Here is a 21,048-nt window from a genome sequence, read left to right as displayed (position 1 = left end):
AAAGTGAGTCAGTTGAAATAAAAATATTAAATAAACAATAGTATAGATACTATGAGGATATTTCCAAAAATTATGAAGTTGATATAAGAATGACTGAAAAGTAGGCAACGTTAATTTAAGCAGCAAAGAAAAACAATGTTCAGGTCAGAGCACATCATGGTTTGTCTGAATTATCCTTGGTGGCGGCTCCCAGGCATTCCTCACCTTCGAGAGGAGAAAGGACTGAAGCTGACTCTATTCCATTCCCTACATGACCTCTTAATTAGTGGGCACTTACCTGGATGATTCAGTTGCTAAAAGCCAATTAACTGCATAATCACCTACCCAACTGACCAAAGGAATGCTGACAGACGAGTGTCTTAAACCAGGTGTTTTGGTGTTTCGCCTTGGGAAGCAGAAGCAAATGCAGGGGGAAGAACTGGGATAGGACAGAAGTCCTCAAAAATAGCGAAGAACATAAGTATCACTTAAGTAAGGCCCACTGCCTCCCGTTACACAGGAGAGAAGTGCTCTTGTATCTGAAATTGGAAACACACTTGAGCTTCACACTCAGCTGAGCAGGACTTAGAAATCCATGGCCATGTGACTGCTGGGACACTGAGGAGAAGCTAAAATTAAAAAATAAAAGACCCTCAGCAATGAGCAGTTAATCACAGTAGATTGATTTTTGCTGACATGGCCCTTAGTGAATTAGCAGCTTCATAAACTGGCTTTTCATAAAACAGATTTGCTTTAAGCAGGGGTCCCCAACCCCGGGGGCTGTAGACAAGTACCGGTCTGTGACCTGTTAGGAACCAGCTGCACAGCAGGAGGTGAACAGGTGTGGGAGAGTGAGCCAGCAAAGCTTCCTTCACCCTACTTCCTGAGGTCGCCTCCTGTCCCCCACCCTACTTCATGGAAAAATTGTCTTCCACAAAACAGGTCCCTGGTGCCAAAAGGGTTGGGGACCACTGCCTGAAAGTAATAGGCACCTCCCTTATGTTATGGCAAACTGGAATACATTTTTTTTTTCGGTGAGTCTGTCTTTTCTAGACTGCTACCGTCAGGAGCAAGCCCTGTTAAGGTTTGTTAGCGTAGAGTGCTCTTTTTCTCACCTTGTCACTCTGAGCACAAGATCTCAAAGTCAAGTATAAATTGAGCCCAGCCAATACAAATATCTACCTATGAACAGGAATGATGAGTAGAAGACATCTATCTCTGAATAGATAAATTTTAACTGGGATTTTAAAAAAACAACAAATAACTAATAGAAAAAGACTGATTCACACTATACACTACAAACTATATACACTTAAGTATAAAGTTTAATCAAAAATTTAATTAAGTAATATTTAATATACAGTGAGAATTCTAATATTGATTTATATTCTCTTTTTCCAACAAGTCTTGACTTCTTTGATGTGACTAGTACAATTGTTTCTGTTCTAGTCTGGTCAGAATTTCCACCTTACGTTGAGCCTGCAGGTTCTATTGTTCCTTTTACATAACTTCTGTGTGATCCTAGTCCCAGGCTGTTTTGTGCTGAGGTTGTCACTCTCATATGTTAAAGGTAGAAAATAGCCTCTTGTATTATACGTGTTCTAAGTGCTGGCTTTAGAGACGCCTTCACCAGCTGTGTGTGAAGGGGTTGCTTTCCTCCAAGCATCCCTGTTAAATGCTTGCCACATGATGGGAAAGTTTATTTTCTTTATTATGTGACCTTACGTTTCTCCCTCTGATTCAGACTCCTGTATTCTGCTTTATTATGGCAATTGAAACACTTAAAACTGAGAACCAAGATGGCGGCGTAGGTAGACACACTGCGCCTCCTCGCACAACCAGAACTGACAGAGAATCGAACAGCAAGGGGGACCGACACCAAGGAAAGAGAAAATAAACATTCATCCAGACTGGTAGGAGGGGCGGAGACGGGCACCGGGGTGGAGAGGACTCGCGTGGCTGTGGCGGGACTGAGACTGGCAGTGTGTGGGACAAATGGCGCAGGCAGTCTGAGCACTAGCCGACCCTGCGGCCCCATATTTGCACAGATAAACCCAGAGGGCCGGACTCGGAGTAGCGGAGAACGGGGCAGGCAGAGCAGCGGGTAGCACCCCGCGGCACCACATTCGCCCACAGATAAACCGGAGGAACGGCGGGGAGCGAAGCAGACCCCGCAACCCAGGACTCCAGCATGGAGGAAATAAAGCCTCAAACCTCTGATTGAAAGCGCCCGTGGGGGTTGGGGCGGCAGCAGGAGACACTCCCAGCCTCACAGGAGAGGTTGTTGGAGAGACCCACAGGGGCCTAGAGTGTGCACAGCCCCTCTTACTCAGGAACCAGCACCAGAGTGACCCAGTTTGATTGTGGGTAGCGGAGTGAAAGACTGAAATCCGGAGGAGAGTGAAGCGGGCGCCATTGCTCCCACTCGGCCCCTCCCCCACGTACAGCATCACAGCCTAGCAACCAGCGCAACCCCGCCCCGGTAACACCTAAGGCTCCGTCCCTTAAAGTAACAGATGCGCCAAGACAAAAAAAAAAAAAAAAAAAAGGCCCAAATGACAGAACACTTCAAAGCTCCAGAAAAAATACAACTAAGCGACGAAGAGATAGCCAACCTATCGGATGCACAGTTCAAAGCACTGGTTATCAATATGCTCACAGACTTGGTTGAATCTATTCGAAAAACAGATGAAAAAATGAAGCCTATGCTAAGAGAAACAAAGGAAAATGTACAGGGAACCAATAGTGATGAGAAGGAAACTGGGACTCAAATCAATGGTGTGGACCAGAAGGAAGAAACAAACATCCAACCAGAAAAGAATGAAGAAACAAGAACTTGGAAAAATGAGGAGAGGCTTAGGAACCTCCAGGACACCTTGAAACGTTCCACCATCCAAATTATAGGGGTGCCAGAAGGAGAAGAGGAAGAACAAAAAATTGAAAACTTATTTGAACAAATAATGAAGGAGAACTTCCCTAATCTGGCAAAGGAAATAGACTTCCGGGAAGTCCAGGAAGCTCAGAGAGTCCCAAAGAAGCTGGACCCAAGGAGGAACACACCAAGGCACATCATAATTACATTACCCAAGATTAAACGCAAGGACCTACATCCAAGATTACTGTATCCAGCAAAGCTATCACTTAGAATGGAAGGGAAGATAAAGTGCTTCTCAGATAAGGTCAAGTTAAAGAAGTTCATCATCACCAAGCCCTTATTATATGAAATGTTAAAGGGAGTTACCTAAGAAAAAGAAGATCAAAAATAGGAACAGTAAAAATGACAGCAAACTCACAGTTATTAATGGCCACACGTAAAACAAAAACGAGAGCAAACTAGGCAAACAACTAGAACATGAGGGTTGTCAATAAGGGAGTGGGAGGGGGAGAGGGGGGTAAAGGTACAGAGAATAAGTAGCATAGATGATAGGTGGAAAATAGACAGGGGGAGGGTAAAAATAGTGTAGGAAATGTAGAAGCCAAAGAACTTATAAGTATGACCTATGGACATGAACTATAGGGGGGGAATGTGGGAGGGAGGGGGGTGGGCAGGATGGAGTGGAGTGGGGGGGGAAATGGGACAACTGTAATAGCATAATCAATAAATATATATATATATATATACATATATATATATATATATAAAGAAACACTTAAAACTTAGCAATTGCAAGCAGGAACAGTAAATTCCTGATCTCATCTGAGCAGATATGAACCCTGTACTGTTCTAAGTCAATTCACGCCACGACACATGAGGTCAAACATCATTAAAATTCTCGATTTGGCAGCAGAACTTCTCGGTTTTATTGTTTAACCATTTCATCCTCACTGTCTATGGGGCTCATTAGCATTATGAGGCACACAGCATGTGTGGAGTTGATTTTTAAAACTTCCTGATGCATAACTTGGATGCAATGTCATGTTTGTCTCTAAAAATTTGACCCCTCTAAGAGATATTTCATGTTTAATTTGACCAGTCAGTGCAGACAGAATAGAACCAGCTGTGGACATAGAAAACTAGAGGGTCGCCATGATTTTTAGAGTATATAGTATAACCCACACCCCCAATTTTCCTCCTGAAATTCTATAATGAGAGACATAGCAATCATTGCTTTGAATTTGAAAACTGAGTTATTCCTGTAAAAGAATATATATTATGCTCCCAAATGTTAAAATCTGAACTGGGTTTAGTGAACAGAGAGTTTGAAGAGAGGCATTCCTCTGGTAGGTGGTGTAACTGTGGGGAAATGCGCCTTCGATAAGGGAGCAGGGACTGAGAAGCCAACAGATGCGGTGGGGAGGAGAACTTCAGACAGGATTGTCTAGTTTCCAGCACTCTGAAGGGGCCTAACCCTAACAGCGGCTTCTGACACAGGGAATAAGGCCCTCGGAGAGTCTCCGGGTCTGCCCTGGTCCTGATGACAGAACTCTCTGCAGTGATGGAGAAGTGTTTGATCTGCTCTATCCAATATGGTAGCCACTGGCCACAAGTGGCTATGGGGCATTTAAACTGTGCCTAGTGCAGCTGAGGAACTGAGTGTTTAATTGAAAATTTTAAATATAAGTCACTACACATGGCTAGTGGCTACTGTATTAGAGAGCTCAGGTCCAGACCACGTCCCCTTTGAGAACTCTGCTGTGCGTTGCCAAGACCCAGCAACACTCGAATTCTTTCATTTCTGCCTTTTTATTTTCTTTATTGAAAGAGTATTTCTAAATGAGATATACCAAGTTAGTATTTCTGCTATTACTATACCCATATCATACAGTTGGCTCTTGAACAACGCAAGTTTGAACTGCCTGGATCCACTTCAATGTGCTTTCCCCCCAATAAATGTATTTTCTCTTCCTTCTGATTTTCTTAATTACATTCTCTTTTCTATAGCTTACTTTAAGAATACAGCATGCAATATATATATCACAAATATATATATGTGTGTGGTTAATCAAATGTTTACGTTATCGGTAAGGCTTCCGGTCAACCACAGGCTATTAGTAGGGGAGGTTTTGGGGAGACAAAAGTTATGCACATTTTGACCATGTGGGGTGGGGTCAGCACTCGTAACCCCCTTGTTGTTCAAGGGTCAACTGTATCAAATACCTTCTAAGTACTGGGTACATTTATTAATATTTTAATTCTAACAACAGACTCTCAAGATAGATATTGATTTTTTAACAAATGAAACAGGTTCGGAGAGGTCACGAAGATAGTAAAGGACAGTGCTGAAATTTAAACCTACGTCTGTCTGACCTTGAACTCTGTATACTTTCTATTACATCACACTAAATATACCAAACATACAGAAACATTTTACAATTATCTATGTTTGTTTGTCTAGAGCAAACCATATGTTTATTACGTTGTATTAGCATGAATAATAAAAACCTCCCTCGCATCATCATTCTCTTTACCTGTTTTTCTATTTGACACAAAGAAAGTGACCGATGTCTACGGTAGAATTGGTTCTCTTAGGAAACGCAAATGGAGTCATAAAAGGCATGAAAACATTTATGACTAGTAGGGCCATAAGTGGCTCCCAGCACCCTGGGATAGTTACTTTTCAAGCTTGTTAGGCAGAGTGGTTTCATGCTCCCACAGCACGCTGCTTGAGGAAACTGTTCTAGAGGAAGGCCGGGTGCACTGACCCTGGTGTCACCCAGTTCAAATCCTGTTTCTTACGGTAGACCATTAGCTAATTAAGGACTCAGAATTCAACGTAGAACTCAGTTGTAAGCTCATAATGTATCATTTCTCAAGCTTTATCTATCAGTGTCATTATGCAAACATATTAACTGCTTGAAAATGTATTATGAAAACCAAATACAAAATAGTATTCAGGGAAATTCATGAAAAGTAATATTAACTTTAGAGAAGGCAGAAAAGTATAATACAATTGACAACACAGTTCTACAGAAAACCCCAATTAGCACATTTTTGAGTGTTCTTTTTAATTGTCATTTTTAGTCTTCTTGAACCGGAGTATAGATGGCAGCGAAATGAGCCAGTGTGGAAAAGGAAGAGACTGGGTACCGAATTAGAGCCACGTTGTCAACAGAAAGCCAGATTTCTGAACAAGCAAGTAAGGTCAAGGGTCAGCTATTTAAGGACAAGGGGTACCCAGAAATGTGAGATTAAAGGGAACTCAAAACAAAGGTTAGTCCTCAAGAGAATACCAAGTGATACACAAGGTCAAAGCCCATGGCAATGTTGCAGGAGATAGCATGGGAAGAATCCTGAGACTGCGCTACTGTTGCTGGCCGGCAACTACAGCATCCTGGTTGCCAGGCAACACCTTTTAATACTTAGGTAGCTGCTGGGAATGAACGGCCGAAGGGGAAATGAGGCAGGACCCTCACCATTGAACGCTAAGAAAGAACTTAATACAAGAGGCTAAAAGCAAAGGAAGACATGCCTCACCCGTGGCCTAGTCGTCCTGAGCCTGGTCCGATGAGGCTGCCAGGTGCCCCGAACAACAAGAAAACTATGATAGCGCAGGAGGAGGGGAGCCCTTGAAGGTCTGTGTGTATCATCCCCACTAGCTGGGAAAAGGAAAACCTTGAGACTGTGTATTCATTCCAAGGCCTGGAAGGGAGAAGGGGAGGGCACCACAGTGCCCCCAAAACTCCCCATAAAACAACCCTGGTTAACTGCCTGCCTTCCATCATGTACAAAATGAACAAATAGAGTCTGGAGCAAGATAAGGATTTCGGCTAAACAGACCCCCAGCCAGACCCACGTTTAGGCAGTCACATCCCTACAGAAGGCTGGCACCACCTTTACCCACCAATCAACATGTAACTTCTTCGCCCCCACCCCACCAACTGTGTAAGTCCTCAGAACAAAAAACTCTGGCCCCCGGCCTCTTCTCTTGGCTCGTGACTCTCTTGCCACATGGTGGTTTGGGGGCCCTAGCCACCCCTTTTTGGCCACCCAGCATCTGGCTACCTGGGTGCTGGCCCTCTGGGCCTTTGGCCACCCTTGCTCTGGCCACCCTTATTATGCTCTCCCACTTACTAATGAACTTTGCCTGCACACTAATAGGCTCGCTGACCTGTAATTCTTAACTGTTGGCAAGAAGAACCAGGGTTCCTCTGGTAACAGTAACTGGCCAACTGTGAGTGGGTCAGATATTCACAAAGAGCCCGAGTGGGTAGGCAGTGGCATTGACAGTGGAAGGGTTGCTAAGTGAGGAGAAATAAAGTCAACAACAAGCAAATCCAGCCACTGGAGAGAGGACAGCACCAGAGAAGAAATAAAGTCTCTGACAGGCCAGTACACGCGATAACCTGAATGTTTGTGTCCTCCCCAATGTCTCACGTTGAAGTATTACCCCACCCCCTGCCCTGTGGTGGCCTTAGAAGGCAGGGTCTTTGGGAGGTGCTGGGTCATGCGGGTGGGGCTCCCATGAGTGGGATTAGTGTTCTTATCAAAGAGACCCCACGAAGCTCCCTAGCCCTTTCTACCACGTGAGAACACAGGGAGAAGGGGCTCCGGTGAAGCAAGAAGAGGGCTCTCACCAGAACAGACCATGCCGGTCTCTGAGTCTTGGACTTCCTAGCCTTCAGAACTGTGAGAAATAAGTTTTGGTTGTTTAGAAGCTCCCCGGCCTGTGGTATTTTGTTACACCCCAGCCTGAACAGTAGAGGAGACCCGCTGCAGGAGAACTAGGCTTTTAAAAAGGGAGTCAGCTGAAAGTCACAAGTGCACAGCTGACAGTGAGCTAAACGCAAGCCTGACTCATCGCCGAGCAAGTGAGTCGCTCCTTCAGGGTCAGGGACAATGAGCTCTCGGTTGGTGTGGGTGAGGAGCTGGACCACGAGACGCCTCAGTTCAGTCTTCAAAAATGGCGAAACCACTTGGTACAAAATCTTAGTGAGAAGAAATAATGGCCCTAGAAATGAATACTGACATTTCCTCTGTGGCTGGCAGAAATAAGGTAGGCGTGCCAGGGCCCTCGCCTGTCCATGAATAGAAATGGAGGGGGGCGGTGGTAGCTTGGCAGGCAGTGAGGACAGGAACCTAATTCTCTCTACCTTCCATCTCTCTACCTAAAGGCATAATTGGAGCTCCCTGGAGATCATCACTCCGGTCAGTACAGGGACACCCTTTGAAACGTAGGAGTTTTCAGACGGCAAGAGCAGATGATCCTCCCTTCTTTTTAATGCCACCTTTCCTCCCTGTGAGAACCGAATGCGACAGTGTCCTAGGCACTTATCGATTTGCCCCCAGGAAAGTTGCAGAATATTCCCTCTGTGTATGCTCCAGGGATGGGGAAGACCTTGAATACGAAAGGCCACACTCTCCCTAAAGTGCATGATGAAATGTCACCCTTATCTCTGCCTGGGAAGGGCATGCCTGGGAAAACTCACATGGCTCAATGGTCTGCTCAGTCCCTTTGCACAAGTATTGAATGTGTTTCCCCAGTCACGTGCGTAAAAGTCACAACAGTTGCACATAAGTGTTGAGCTTGTTTTCTCTATGTGAAAAGAGCCTTGGCTGCCCAGAGGAGTCAGGGGAGTAAAAGGGTGGGTGAGAGATCTCTTGGGTCCCACTGTCCAAAAGTCCACAGTAAAATATGCTCTGCTCATCCCCACCTTAGTTCCCCATAGTCTTGCATAGGTTTGAATCTCCCTCGTAGCTCTTGAAAATCATCAGTTTTTAGTTTCTTTCGGTTTGCAGGTCAGTACTCAATCCACTGAGCCACACTAGCCAGGGCCAGTTTTTTGTTTCTTCTTGAAACTATTAATTGGGCAACAGTCACAGAACACTGCAGCTACCCAACAAAAAACCGATCTCATAATTATCATAAGAAAAGCAGCAAAACATTTAAGGATATGCCTGAAGAAGTTTATAGATGTTTTCTACAATAGAGAATGGAGTTCTTATTCTGTCTAGGTGCATAATATGCCCAGGAGGTGGCAAAGATGCTATTGAACTGCGAGAAAGAACATTGCAAAGACTTTTCCAGTGTCACGCTGTCTGACGGGTTATGTTCTCAGATGGAGATAAATCTAACAATTGGAATAGCGTTTTCTCAGATCTCATTTAAAAAGTGTGAGCTCCAGGAAATCTCTTACTTGTTCCTTTGTTTATAATTACTTTGAACATTTGTTTTCTGATATCTGTGATGGATTGTGGGCTGAGGGAGTGACTGGCCTTTGCTCAAATAGGCATTTGTTGGGTAAATCAATTCGTGGTTTTAAAAAGTTATCGGAGGTGAGAAGGGTAATTGAAGCTTCCAGAATCAAGAAAAATTACAAAAGAAGCTCATTTTTATAAATGGTATTTTCTTATATAACCCCCTGGAAGACGCCCAGTTCTCACTTCTATGAGCTCTTATGAGTCAATTTGTCATTTGATATTTTGTGGAGTTTGCACTAAATTGGAAGAAGTGAATTCTCCTACTAAACTTCAGTGATAAACTAAATTCACTTGATTTTATACGTTAGTTCCTTGAGGGAAACTAGTTTATCTCTTTCCTCTCCTTGCTTAACCCACTCCGAAGTTTCTTACATGTACGAAGTGCCCAATAAGTATTTGTAAAATTAAATTGAATTTTGAACTATTTTTCCTTCTTTTGGATATGGAACTAAAAAAATATGAAGTCAGAAAGTTTTGCCACCCTCCATCAACCCCCAACCCTCCCTCCTCTCCTCCTCTCCCCTCCTGTCCTTCTTCCCATTCCAGTTCCTCCCTCCTCTTCTCACCCTCCCCTTCCTTCCCTTTCCCCTCTTTCATGGAGATTCCAACCAAGAAATCTATCCTCACAAAGAACAAAAACCAACAGAAGAACAAGCTGCCAGTTTATTAACAGCTGGGCAAGGGGTCAATAATCCCAATGCAGGACAAAGCTGTAGAGCGAGGTTTAGGTAACGCAGTCTAAGGAAAGCTTCCTGCTTCCCTGTCCCCGAGCCTATGATTATCAGGGAGTCTGCTTTGTATCCAAAACACATCAAGAAGGATATGTGAGATGTTCTTACTGCCAGACAGCAGGCCCCTTCAGGGTCCTCAGCCGGAAGTGCAGAACCAACCCTGTGGATACGGGAAATAGCAGTAGAGCCACTCACATGGGCTTGTCCTTCCACACACAGCCATTCGAAAGGAGCCCAGGGAGAGAGTCTCCTGTTCTCTCCAACCAGGAAACCATCGTTTCTACTATGGACTGGAGCTAGCGGAGGACTGGAGATGGGCAGGAGGCAAGTGTGCACTTCTCTCGGGGACAGAGATGGGAAGTGGGAGCACGGACGCAAGGCTCCCAGACAGGGAGGCATAGATGCAGAATTGGAAAGTGAGTTTGGGGTTCTATTTGATCTCTATTGTCCAGAGGAAACCAGGCCACAGAGCTGGGAATTTTGTCCTGGGCACAATTCACTCCATGAGTTGTCATCTCCGCACTTCCATTTGACTCCCAAGTAGCTTCAGCTTCTCCATTTTATCTCCCTCTACTCACCTAGCAGCCACCAAATTAGATTCCTTTTGAGTGCCTTAAACAGCCTCTGTACTTCATGTCTTTGATTACTTTATTCCCCCCCATCACTCTGTTATGAACTTACAGATCCTTTAAGACCTAACTCGGATACCACTTCCAAAAGATAGTCAGCAATCGCCCAAACCAGAAATAGTCCAGCCCTCATTGGTGTGCCCCAAATCCATCTTACAGAGCAAGGATTTAGCAGTCTGAGTCTCAAAGCTTGCTCCCCAGCTTTTTGGCTTTGACCTTGAGCATGTTAATTACCTTTCTCTTATTTGGCTTCCTTATATGTTATATAAGGACTTGTCCTATCATAGTAAGCTGCATCAAGTAAATTATAATATAATATTTGGCACACAGTATGTCACCAAAACAGGAGCTTACTGTTACTGCTGGTGGCCGTACTTGAGTGTTGGTTACAAAATGTGGTAAATTAGACTTATTTGTGGATCTCTGCCTGCTGGATGATTCACTTGCCACAGCAGCAATAGCCACCCACTGCTGTGTGCTCCTGTCCCCACCCCAGTGTCCTGGACAAAACACACAGACAACATACATCTTATCAGTGGGACAGACTTAAATGTGCCAGAGGGGACTTGACTCTTTATATCAGTTCATATCATACTAAATCATTAATAAAAAAGGCATCATACGAATAACTAATCAGTATTGTAGAACCCTACGTGCATTCATGTATTCAAAATACCAGATGACCTGACTTTATATTTTTTATATTTGATATTTTAAAAACAGTGCTTCATTTGAATAAAATATCATATAACCTATTAATTATGTACCCTAATTTTCACTTAGCCATTGCCAGAAGTTCAGACCTTGCCAATTTTTTTGCCTCCACTGGTTAAGAATTATTTTCTTTAGATTTAACCTAACTTTTCCATCATAGAACACTTTTCTCACTGAGGTAGTTTAACAGACTCAACAGCAAACAGAGTGTGTTGACCTGTCATTGGTAACTGAGGTGACGATGATTCTTTATGGGCCATATCCTGTGCCCTTCAGCTTTAGCAGGGCAGGCTTATTCCACATCCGGCTTGGAACCAAGTCTAAACACCTCTAAGGAGCAGACAGACCCCTTTTATAAGTGCCTATTTGTTTCAACCACATGCCATTCAGGCTCGGTTTGGAAAAATAAAATGAGAAAAATTGTGAGTATAGGAAGTTGGCATCGCATTATCTCTACCCCATCTTTAAAGGCAGGGATTTTTTTCAGATCTGGAAGTAACCAAAAGGGCCCCTTTGTTCCAGGGGTGCACTTCTGCAAGTGTGGTTCCAACCCCAACAGGCCAGGGCACACGGCCGGCCTGCCAAACAACCGCCTAGAGAGGGTTCCTGAACCTTCCACTGCTGGCTGAAGCATTGAAAGACTCCGGAGCAGAAAGACCAGGCTGTAATAGGAATATTAGCTGACACAGTCAGAAATCAGCCTACTCTAATTTCCCAGACCATTCTCCACCTCATTTCTCTCCTCTAAACAATCCAAGTACGGACATTGTTTTAAATTTTCCTCTAGTAAATCACGTTCTTTCTTCCCTCCATCCGGAAAAATGAAAGTTGTCAGGCTCTCTAAGCCATCTGCAGTCCTCCCTCTCAGCTCCCCAGACCCCCGGATGCCGGGGTGGGGGGTGGAAGGGTAGCATTGGGAGCAGCTCCCTGGGGTCTTCTCTCAGCTCCCCAGGCCTGCCCCTTGCCTCTCTGCTCTCAGGTCTTCAGGGGCTTCACAGGGAAATGAGTGGGAAGTATCTTCCTTATAAAGAGCATGGGAACCCTGCGGACCATGGATCTTTCTATTCTATTTTCTCCTAAAAAGCCTTTGATTTTGTAAAACTGCATAGAATATAAGCCTATTCTGATGGTCTTAGGGGCATCAGGGCCTCAGTGCACAAAATAGTAATGCCAGATAATCAAGCTCTGAATCTGCACATTAAAAAATTAATGAGAGATCAATTATACCACAATAAAGCTATGAGGGAGAGAGAGAGAGAGAGAGAGAGAGGGAGAATAAGAGAGAAGATGCTAGCGGCCCAAATACTGATTTCCCTCTTCTTCTACAATAATAGAACCCTTGACATTTACCTGAGGTACCTGACCACCTGCAATAGAGGCTTCCTTTCTCAAGTTCCTCAGCAGCTAAAGGAGGCCATGTAACTAAATTCTGGCCAAAGCCTTGTAAGAAGATGCTCTAGATGCACTTTGCAGAGCATGTCCCAAAGTCCAGGGCACGCCGATTCTTCATCCCTCCCTCAATCCTGCTGCCTGCAGGGACACAGAGGAACACCATGGAAGGAACCTCTGCACTATTACACCAGAGGGAAATACATTCCTACCTGGCTTAAGCCACTGTTGATCTCAGTTTTTTGTTTTTTGTTTTAATTTCATGTAGCCAACCATATGTTAAGCAGAGGTGGATTTTCAGAAGCTAACAAAGACTTAAGTTTCAGGAAACCTCACTTGCTGGGAGTTTGAAGAGGAAGCTTAGCATTGTGTTCTCAAGGTCATTCTGTATCCTTTTCCTTAAAGGTTGCCCCAGATTACATAGGCCCCATGACCCCGAACCCACCCCTCACCGTCAGTAATTCAGCAAACCCCTTCTTGTGTGCCTCTGGGAAGGCAATCTTGTACGTAGCACAGGAAATAGTTTGAAGTTTCTTTCGCATTAGGTAAACTTTAGTGTACTCAGTGAGATTGAGAGATATCAGCCTATTATTCCTCGAAGTGTATTCCTAGATATTAATGACTATTATAAGAAAAAGGAGTTTCATGATCAGGTACTTTGGAAAAATGAAATATTAACTAAAACATTCTTGTCTATGTTTTTAACTCTAATATCCCTAAGAGGATTTAACGTGCAAGTGTGTGGAGGGAATCCCTCGGAGAAAGAGAATGCTATGTTTCCTGAACTTGTTGGATTACCTCCTTTTTAAGGAGTAGGTCACAGGCTAGCTTTCCATGGAGTGTGATTGTAAATACTCAGCAAATCTCAGCAGGGAATGTTTTTCGACCATTTGTTAGGGAAAACTAAGTGTTTTATTTGTCTAACATTAGTGGAACAAGGTGAATTTTCTTCCTCATTTTTAAGCTGCTCCCAATCATCTATCTTTTTGAATAAATACAAATACATTATTTATAGGGTGCATTTTCTTGATATACAGCATCTTTTGAAACATGGGAGACTGAGATTTTAAAGAAAGGATGGTCGGTAGTTTAATGTTGAGAAAAGGGTGGATCACATGACTCTTAATGACCATCGCAAAACAAGGCAGTATTCCAAGTGCTTTGTTCTATTTCCACTTAAACCCAAATGCCTTTTAACTATGACCTTCTAGAATTTCCTGTACAATATTCCACTGTTTAAAATGCAGTTGGCAGATTGACTTCTCTAACATTCCCCAGTGTCCTGTATCATTTTAATGATTATGTGAAGTATGACTTTGTTCTCAGCACTATAAGTAGAAGAGCCAAAACACTATGGAAAATAATTTATATATTCAAAAAAACAAAAAACAAAACAAAAAAAACCAAACCCTCAGCCAGGGCAGAATGCTCTCACAACCCAGTACTTAAAGGCAAAACCTGGAAGGGCAGAATCACCATTCCTGAAAGATCAGAATATTCTACACAAGGAGACGATAATACTCTAGTGCATTTGCTGGAGAAATCTGCCCGTGTTGATGGTATGCTAAGCCCGAGGGGGCTTTCCCATGCTCTCTGCCTCCCCGAGGACATCAAGAGAAATTACACCCCTGACTCTTCCTTGGTGGTTTCTATCACCTCTCCTGAACTTTAATTTAATATGGTCTCATTTCTCAGACATTTATTCCTAGAGCAGAATAGGTCCTTATACCAGAGCATTTTTCACCGTTGGGGAAGAATAGCCCCAGGTAAGGGCAGGAATATGTTTCCCTTTCATCCAGAGACTCAATGATAAGCTGTTCCTCGTCTTTATCGAATAACGTGTCTTAAGATCAGCTCATTTCCCTGAAAGGAGGGGATAACGCACAACGTTCTCTGTTGGAGGGCGTGTGCAGTGAGAGCAATCACTGCCAGGTGATGTTTTGAACGTAAACTTTCTTATGAACTGTAACAGACATACACACCAGCATTAAAGGCATAGCTTGGCAACTTTATATGCAGTGAATTCACTCAGGGGGCCACAACTAGAAAAAGGAAGCGAGTTTTGCCAGAGCTCCAGAAGCTTCTCCAAGGCCACCTCCCAGTCACTCTGCACCTTACTCCACCCCAGAAAAGAAAAACTTTTCTGATTTTTATCACCATAGATTAATTTGGCCTTTTTCAACAATATATGCAAATGGAATCAGACAGGATATATTCTTTGTACCCGGGTTACCATTCTGTTTGCTGAGGCTCTGAAGCAGTGATTTGGTTCACTTTTATTACTGACTCATACCCTGTGGTATGAAAATGCAGCAATGTATTTTTCTATTCTCTCTTGGATGGACCTTTGTGTTATTTCTCATATTTGGCCAATAAGAATACTGCTGCAATAAAAACTGTTGTGCGTGTCTTTTAGAGAACACATACATATTTCCACGGATGTCAGGAAGTGTAACTTCTGGGCCACAAACTGTGGTGCTGGCACAGACTTGCACAGGCTTATAAGAACCCACTGTTAAATCTTTAGGAAGCTTGCACCCCAGTTGTTAGACATAGCCATTATGAAAAGTTAAGTTATATAAATTTACAATTAAATCAATTGTTTCAAAATAATAGTAGTAAATGTTCAAAACCCTTCATTTCCTAATTGTTTACTACATTTTGTTATTATCTGTGCTCTCAAGCCTATTTGCGTTTATTGTATATGTGGAGTAGAAATACTGTATAATGGTGAGCTGCTGGGCATCCCCTCAACTCTGCATTCAGAAACATCGTGTTGATAGCATTGCATTGGTTATGGTGGAAGTGTTTACACCGTGAACATTGGCAATTGTTAAAAAACCAAGGTATGCTTTAGTGTTTTATGGATCATTGAGACTTACGTAAGATGGAGAAAATGTTAAAAATGCAAACTAAACAGAAAATTGTATCATATCTATAGTCATTACATTGTAAATAGCATTCAAAAGTTGAGAAAATATTTTTCAAATACTTGAAAACTATTATATAATTCAGCAAAGAATTGCTCACGTAATGGACAAATGAATAAAGTGGTAAAGCATGTCCTTTGGTTTCATTTTTGCCTTATTCATTAATAGAAACAAAAATACCATTCAGCCTCTGTGTTGGAATGACACATGGACAGTGTTAAACATTGACCTGCAAACCACTGGTGAGAAGGTGTAGCCAGTTTTAGTAGGAAGGGCCGGTTTTCTAACTTACACTCCCATCAGCTGTATATATACGAGCATATTAGTTGGTCCTGGTGTAAACTAGTATTTTGTTGTAAGTCCTTCTGTTTTCCTTTAATTTTAGTCATTTGTGTTTCATCTGTAGTGGTACCACATTTTTTTTGTTTGCATTTCCCCAAAGACTAATGATGTTGAACCCCTTGTTGAATGTTTGTTAACTATTTGGATATTCCCTTCGGGGAGTGTCCATTCTTTTTATATCTTTGGGACATTTTCTTACTGAGTTGTCTGTGTTTTTCTTATCGCTTTGTAGGAGTTTCTTATATAACCTTATATATTCGTTGTTAGATATACGTTTTATATCTGATGACATACTTCTTCGGTATGTCTTTGTCAAATCTACATCTGTCCATTTGTAGTTTGACTTTCCTTCCCTTAATGGTGTCTTTTAGATCATAGTGTAGTCCCCTTTATCAATCTTTCTCTTTATGGTTTTGGTGGACCACTAAAAATACTTGCCTACCCCGAGGTCATGAAGATAGTCTCCTATGTTATCTTCTGAGAAGCTTTATTGTTCTTTCACATTTAAATCTACAGTGTCTCTGGAATCAATTTTTATACATTGAGATGCATGAGATGTGGGCCAAAATCAAATTTTTTTACATAGGTACCCAGATACCAACTGATTTTTCCGTACGGATTTCCATATACCATCAGTTGAAAAGACTGTCTTACCGTATTGCAGTGAGAATAACTGCCGTCTTAAATCAAACTGTATGTGCCTGTGTCTCTTTCTGGACTCCCTATTCTGTTTCATGTGCCAAGACCACAGTGTTTTAAAATAAGTCTTGATACAAGGTTCTGTTAAGTCCTCTAACTTTGTTTATTCTCAAGATTGTCTTATTTATTCTTGGCTCTTTGTATTTTCACAAAAATTTAGAATCAGTTACTTCTCAACTTGGGAAGGGGGCCGAGGGGAGAGGATGTCATATAGCATAATTTGTTGGTTGACTGTCTCTGATTTTCTTTCCCCATGTTGCAAATAACTGATGACGCGATACAGCATCGTGGAAAATAATCACAAAGTGAAATCACAAATCCTGCAAAAGATGCCCTGGTAGAACAGATCTGGGAGAATTGCTTGAATCGTATACATATCCGCTGATAATGAGAATCGGACAGTGTAAGATCAATTTACAATTGAAGAAGAGAGAGCCAATGATGACACGATATGATTTCTACATGGAAGTTTTAAAAGCGACCTATGAAATATCGATGGAGTCCTCGAAATTTTAAGTGAAATAATCCTCTGTATGATCACATTGCACACATAGGCATAAGATGCAAATTGTATGATCAGACTATCCTACATTTCTGTCAGAAAAGCAATGTTCCAAAAACCTATAATAAATACTTCCTTTATTCGATTTGTTCATTCATTCATTAGCACACGGAGGCAATAAAAACCAAAATTTTGTGAAATATAAGATAAAGTAACCATATATTTATTATTCCTCTGGTTATTTTTCAATATTAAATGTTAAGAAAAAATTTGCACTATTTACTATAAAACTTCAGTCTTCCTGTTAAGCTGATTCCCTGTGATTGATGTTTTCCCACTAGCGGCATTCCAAACTTGCCCGCCTTGAGTTGCTGTTTCCCAGAGCCTCTCTTACTGCAAATGACTGCAAAACGTGGCGTAGGGCATTTTTAGGTATTTCCTTCCCTCCTTCTTCTAAGTGATCGTGCCATTTTCAACTTACATAGTACAATGGATTATTAGAGAGTTCCAGCTAACACAAAAATCTCTGTATATTTTCAGTTGGATGAGTTCAGTTCCATTAATTTCAGTAAATTTGATTACGATTTATTGAATTATGTCAAAGCCGACAGATGAGGGTTTAAGCATCTTATTTTGGGTGATATGTATTTAACTGATTGTATGACCTCTGGAAAGTCATGTAACCAGTTTAAGGCTCACGACTAAACTGTTCAGGACAGTTGCTTAATATGAAGTGGCGTAGGCTACGTGATGTCTGGCATACCAAAGACAATCAGTGCTAGTGGACGTTGCTTTGTGTTCCCGATTACTGAGGGTGACGCAGGCATGACAACAATAAACTGCTCAAGGAGCTTTGCAGACTCACGTCTCATAACCACAAATGGTATTAAATACAAGAAAACTTGGATCCTCTCCAAGTCACTGATGACACAATGCAGCACAATGGAAAACAGCTGCCACGTGAATCACAAATCATTCAAAGAATGCCCTGACAAAGATGACCATGGGGGAACTGCTCAGAGTGTGTACATCAGTGTACACATCTGATGACAATATTTGTTACACCAGACTAAAATGTGCTGTATGTATTTCCTGGTGGAAGGACCATGTGAATGGGGTCATAGGAATACGTATCAATGGCACACCGAAAAAATTTGTCATTACCCTGCTCCGGGACTTAATATTATTTCTAGTTGTCCCCAACCTTCAAAGAGTGAGCACTCCTTAAGTCAATTTTCCCAGAACCTGATAGTCTCTGGATTAATCAAACCCTAAGTTTTAATCTGAGACAACAAACAGAATACAAAGAGCTAAAAACAACCATAAGTCTTTCCAGATCGGCAAACCTGATATCAATGCTTTTCAAGCCTTCTTTAAATATTTTTTTTATTGAGATAAATTTACATAACATATTTGAACTTTTTAAAGTACACAATTCAATCATTTTTAGTATATTCATGTTACACAACCATCACCCCTATCTAATTCCAGAATATTTTCATTATCCCAAAAAGAAATCTCTTTTTTAAAGTGAACATACTTTTGGAGGTGCAACACATAAAATCCAGCACTACTTATACATTTTCATTTCTTTTTAATTCTAAAAACAACAAAAACTTTAACGCAGTAAGCAAAAGGGGTCCATGAAACCGGGAGGAAGAAAATTGAAACAAGTATCAAAAATCCATTATTTTGGGTGGTTCTGGTGCCCTGCCTGCAAGAGAGCCTCCAATGATTTCTGCCTCCTGGGAGTCATACCCTGTGTATCCTGTCAGATTTGATCTGAGCACCCAAGAGAATAGTGCAGAAGTGATAGTGCAGTCACTTCTGAGGCTAGGTGGTAAAAACAGTGTGGTTTTGCCTTGCTGTCTCTCTCAGATCTCTTGCTCTGGGGGAAGCCAGATGCCGTATCATGAAGGCACTCAAGCAGCATATAGCCGGGCTCATATACCAAGGAACTAAGCCCTCCTGCCAACAGCTGTAAGAGGAATCTGCCATCTTGGAGGCGGATCACCCAGTCCCAGTCAAGCCCTCAGATGGGACGGCAGCCCTGGCCAACACTTGATTAGAGCCTCCTGAGAGAGCCCGGGACAGAACCTCCCAGCTAAGCTGCTCCTGGATTCCCAAACCTTAGAAACTATATGTGATGTTAAAGGTTTATGGTGTCACACTGCTAAATTTTGAGGGGATCTGTCACAGAGTAATAGGTAATGATTATAGCAGTATTAGGGCAGTAACTCGGCAAAGATACCAGCACAAGAAAAGGAAGTACCGGTGCACAGAGAGCAAAGTACCTGAAGCTCACAGACGTATAATGAATGCATGAACTCATTAGTGGCACGACGTTTCGGCAGGTCAGACTACAGGTTCCTTTACACAGTCCTCCCCTTGCCAGCAGGATGCTCCGTTGCAATCTCGTTTCCTGATCAGGACAACTTTGTTCAAATAAAACCTATCTCGTAGAAATCGACAGAGAGGCCACATGGTGTGACTTGCTCTGGGCCCCATTTATGCCTACAGATGGAAGGCTTTGAGGCCCTCAACCTCCGTAGGGGGAATGCTAACAGACTGTTGAGATAAGTAGTTAACAGAAGGAGCTTCCAATTGTTCTGTTTGTGTTCAGTAGATTTTTCCGAAAGAGGTAAAACAGAAACAAAACAATGTAAATTAAATGCAAATAAAATAATAAACCAATTAAAAATAAGTAGGAGGGGTCCAGGAAGAGAGAGTCTGAAAACATTAAATCAGGTGGTAATACCTTCATCATTCCTTACTTTTCTAGAAAAGGGCTGATGTCTCCTTCAATGCATAAAAATGTACTCAGACCCTCTATTCTTTGCGTTGCTTAAACCACTCTACAGTGTTTTCTCTTGGCACCAAAATGTGTTTAAATAATTCAAAAGTCGAGTCTGTTTAGATCTTGTTGAAACTCGTCCGCTTTGCTCACTCTTAGTAAAGTAAATGCATTTCAGAGTTTGGGGCATACACTTAATCCACAGTTGTTTGAGACCATCAATTTCTGTCAACTTGTCAACAAGTAACTGGAGGTAGGGTTAATTTTTCTTTTGGCAGGAACGAGACCAAAAAATGTCTTTCGTGATTGATGCTCCTGGTTTTCTTAGAGGTGCAGTAGCTCTTAGATGGCAGCTTTGGGAATAAGCCAGATGCTGACAAAGTACTAACACCAGCACTTGGGAGCCAGAGGAACTCGTCTCCCATTTCATCAAATAAAAGTTGAACACAGATGAATTTTGTTAATGGGACAGGAAGGCCAGACTATGGGTCCATGGGCCCACTGGTTTTTAAAACAGATCAAACAGTAATCAGGACAGTGCTTTGGGGCTGTCAGAATCAGGTGTTCAGACAAAGCAAGGATGCCTTCCAGCCTGACCTCTCCATGCATCCTCCTCTTTTCTTTCTTCTTTATTGGTCTTTTGCACTGTTGCTTTCTGGTGATTTTGTTTATTAATTTAAGAAAACTTCGTGGTTTACATTTTGAGCAATTCCAACGATAAGGAAAATCCCACAGGACAGATATGTAACATATCTGTGTAAGCAACATCAAGATTGAACCCATATTAAAATACAGAATCTGATTTGGAGAGAGAACATATTCCAGACAAAGTTGAGGCTCTAGTCCTGTGGTGGACACCCCCTAGGATTGTATTCAATGACCCACACTTTTTATAGTCCCCTCCCTTTGAGTCACTGAACCTAAGACTGGCTTCTAATGAACAGAATGTGGCAAAGATGATGGGATGTCACTTTTGATTAGGTAACATTATATGGCAAAAGTTAAGGGATTTTATAGGTGTAATTACAGTCCCTAATCAGTTGAGTATAATTTTGCTAAAAAGGGGATTATCCCTCTGGGGCCCAACCTAACCAGGCAGCCCCTCCAAAAGGGACTGGGGATCAGAGACCCCCAAACAAGGTCTCTCTCCTCACTGTTGGCCTGAAAAAAAAACAAGCTGCCATGAATCTTACAGCTGCA

At 42.2% G+C, this 21,048-nt stretch overlaps 1 long non-coding RNA gene across 1 annotated transcript; it reads left to right on the top strand.

Annotated features, from left to right (window-relative positions):
• Positions 1-7,155: 7,155 nt before the first annotated feature.
• On the top strand, positions 7,156-17,199 carry LOC139440512 (uncharacterized). Its single transcript, XR_011650741.1, has 2 exons — positions 7,156-7,245; positions 16,836-17,199. It is a non-coding gene; the product is annotated as an uncharacterized lncRNA (long non-coding RNA).
• The last annotated feature ends 3,849 nt before the right edge of the window (positions 17,200-21,048 follow it).

Source organism: Desmodus rotundus, chromosome 13 (assembly GCF_022682495.2).
Source record: "Desmodus rotundus isolate HL8 chromosome 13, HLdesRot8A.1, whole genome shotgun sequence".
NCBI classification, from domain to species: domain Eukaryota; kingdom Metazoa; phylum Chordata; class Mammalia; order Chiroptera; family Phyllostomidae; genus Desmodus; species Desmodus rotundus.
Note: the sequence above shows the minus strand (reverse complement) of the source record. Positions and strands in the feature narration are given on the sequence as shown.